This window comes from Arachis ipaensis, chromosome B06, assembly GCF_000816755.2.
Source record: "Arachis ipaensis cultivar K30076 chromosome B06, Araip1.1, whole genome shotgun sequence".
Taxonomy (NCBI): domain Eukaryota; kingdom Viridiplantae; phylum Streptophyta; class Magnoliopsida; order Fabales; family Fabaceae; genus Arachis; species Arachis ipaensis.
Window position 1 is genome coordinate 1044178 of NC_029790.2, and position 3693 is coordinate 1047870.

The window sequence follows — 3693 nt, forward strand, 5'->3', positions numbered from 1 at the left end:
TATTGTTGTTGTTGTTAGGTCAAACGTCATGCAAATATCATACTATTGTATTATTAAGGTTTAATTATTCTGCTAGTCCCTATAGTTTTGCAAAATTTTTAATTAGGTCCATATATATTTTTTTAATTGAGTCTTTGCACCAATTTTTTTTTTAATTAGGTTCTTACACTTTTTTTTTTCTTTTATTTAGGTTCATGTACCAATTCTTTTTTTTTAGTTAGGTCCCTATAAAATTAAGCTAATTACTACTAAGAGGGACTTAATTAAAAAAAAATTGATATAGGGACTCAATTAAAAAAAAAAGTATAGGAACCTAATTAAAAATTTTATGAAACTATAGGACCAACAGAATAATTAAACTTATTATTAACAATGCTTTATCATGCACATACCCGAACTTGTATTATGGAACGCATCAATTTGGAAATTGCCTTTTGTATTCATTAGATTAATGAATCTAAGTCATGCTTTGGACTTGAAAGAGTATTAATTATTATGATAGTGATCATAATTTGTATCTATTTGGTCATGCTTGTGGCAGAATAATACTCTCTTCTTCTTATGATTTAGCTTTAATTTTATTTTGGTGATACATGAAGTCATGAATTTGTTAGTTTCTCTTGACCTAATAACTTTATTTTGATTTTTTAGAAAAACAATAATATTGGTTCCCAAAAGAGAAATTAAATGACGTTTGCATGCATGCATTGCACATTATTAATCGTTTTTGTGACAATCAGATTTCCATTTGGCTACGTTTCTTCTAGAAATATCCATAAAACTATATAAATAAAATTAGTAAGGAATTAATTATTATGGTGATTATTAATGATTTATACAGGTAGCATGTAGCAATATCAAATCGTACACAATTTAAAAAGTTAAGATAATTCTCAATTTGATTATGAATTTGCACTTGAATCTTAATTTAATTTTAAAAGTTTCAATTGCTTTTATTTAGTCTCCAAATTTTGTGAATATGTTAATCTCTAGAATAATTTTTGACGCACAGACATTAACGGAATACTGATATAGATAGTTGAATGCCATATTAAACTCTGTAAAATTTTGTCGTTTTTGTTTTGGCACTCAAATAACGAAAAAACATCATAAGTAATGTTTATTGAAACTTTTCCTCTCAAAACAAGTAATCTAGTATTGTTTTTAAACTATTTAAATGCCAAAACTAAAATGATATTGTTTTACAAATTCTAACATAACATCTAACTGTCTATGTCAATGTTCTATTAATATTTGTATGCCAAAAATTGTTCTAAGAATTAATGTGCATTACATTTATATAGTTTAAAGATTAAATAGAGACAATTAAAATTTAGCAATTAAATTACGGTTTCTATACAAATTCAAACACCAATTTAAATATTAACTCTAAAAAGTTTGACTATTGCCAAGGACAAAAGTGAGCATTAGCTAGAATCTTATTGAGGTGCCAAAAGAATAATGTACTCCATGTCATTTTGGGAGTTTCTTATTATTTCAGTTTATAATTTTAATATCATAAAATTTTAGTTAACATAGGTTATTATTAAAATAAGTTTTTAGATTTTTTGTAATCTTTTTAATTAATAACATTAACATGTGCCCTAACTAAATTCATGTAATATATGTTGATATGTATTCTCCCAAAATAGTATTAAAAGTTAGTTAACCTGATTCATATAACAGCACAAAATTTACAAATGGCAGCGATTTAGAGAATTTAGTGACGATTTCAAACTGTTACAAAATAATTTGTAGTAATTGATAAACCACTCCAATATTAAATATCTAACCATTTAGCCGTAGGTTTTGGCAATTACTAAAATAACCACTAGTAGATAGTGAACAGAAAAAACATGAGCATGTAGTTTTTCTGTTGTGCTGAAACAGTTTGACTTCAATTTCCAATATAAGAAATTATTAAATTTTGAAAAAGAAAAAAAAAACAGAAATTTCGTTATATTATTTAGCAACATTTTTGTTGTCGCTTAAATTATTAACAATTGTTACAAAGATTTAATCAATTTAACCTCTTAAGAATTAGTTGATGGAATGATGAGAGTTGACTCACATTATTTTTTAGCAATGTGAAATTTGTAATATATTATTCACATTAAAATTATTCTAATTTATGTATAAACGTTTTTTCTCCTCATTTTTAATTATTTCACTAAAGATTACAATTTGGATCATATGGTGAAAAAGTTAGTAAAATATTATTGTAGAATAATAATTATCCAATCCATACACAAATAATCGGATCAAATTTTCAACATATGCTAATATATCCATGTGTCACTTCTTTGTAAAAATGCCAAATAAAGCTGAAATAACTCATCATTAAAAATCAAGTTTATAATAATGTAGATTTTCAGTCACAAAATTAAACACATCCCATATATAACAGTTCAATAATTGTTGTCACTATTTTTTTAGGTTAAATTACATAGTTAATTCCTACATTTTTAGTGAAATTATAAATTAGTATTTATATTTAAAAAATTTTTAATTGGATTCTTAAAAAAAATTAAAATTTATAATTTAGTCTCCATCGTTTAAAAAGTGTTTGATTTAACAGAATATTCTCAGTATATTCTCGATTTTAATAGAATATTCTCAGCATATTTTGAAAATATTCTATTAAATCAACATTTTTTGACCGACGGAGACTAAATTACAAATTTTAATTCTCTTTAGAAGTTCAATTACAAATTTTTAAAGTGTGAAGACCAATTTATAATTTCACTAAAAATATAAGGACTAACTGTGTAATTTAACCATCTTTTTATGTTTCTGTCTATAGCAATGAACTCTTCAACGAAAAATGAGATTATAAAAACAATAATACTAAAAAAAAATAATTAAAATTTATTTTATTTAATATTTATTAATTATAAAATAAATTTTAACTATTTTTTATTGATATTTTTTATTATAATTAATATAATAATTAATAAATATTAAATAAAATAAATTTTAGTTATTTTTTATTAATTCTTTTTAATTATCAAATATTTTCGTTATGAAAATTATTGAAAGAAGGGACACATTGAAAAAAAGTGATTTGATGGTCGGTTTGATGGGGCAACCTATGCGTATGCTACTTTCCATATAAAAGGGGTCCCAAATATTATTAACTTGCTCATATGTATGTTTCATCTTTTCAAAGAAGAAAACTCATTTTTACTTTTATTTGCTTTCTCTAATAAAGTTTCATTACTTAATTGTTATTTAAAAGTAGCACCAACAAAGGAGACTATATATGATCATTAATTCAAACTATTCATTATTCCAAATCCATTCCAAATAGGCAAATAGGGTAAAGTATACTTTTTGTCTTTGAAGTTTGGCAAAAATTTTTAAAATATTTCTAAGTTTTATTTTGTTTTAATTTTAATTTGTTTTTGATTTGCATCAAATATACTCTCGATGGCTAAATTTTTAAAATAATTAAGATCAATCTAACAATAATGTATGAAAATTATGCTTGATTTGCTTGTGTTGATGGTTGTTCTTATGAAATTGTTGTTGAATTGATCTTTAATTTTTTGAAAAATTAGCCGTTAGGGGTATATTTGATGCAAATCGAAAACTTCTAGAACAAAATTGAAACAAAATAAAATTTAGGAGTATTTTTGAAACTTTTATCAAACTTTAGGACAAAAAATATACTTTACTTTTAAAATATAATTA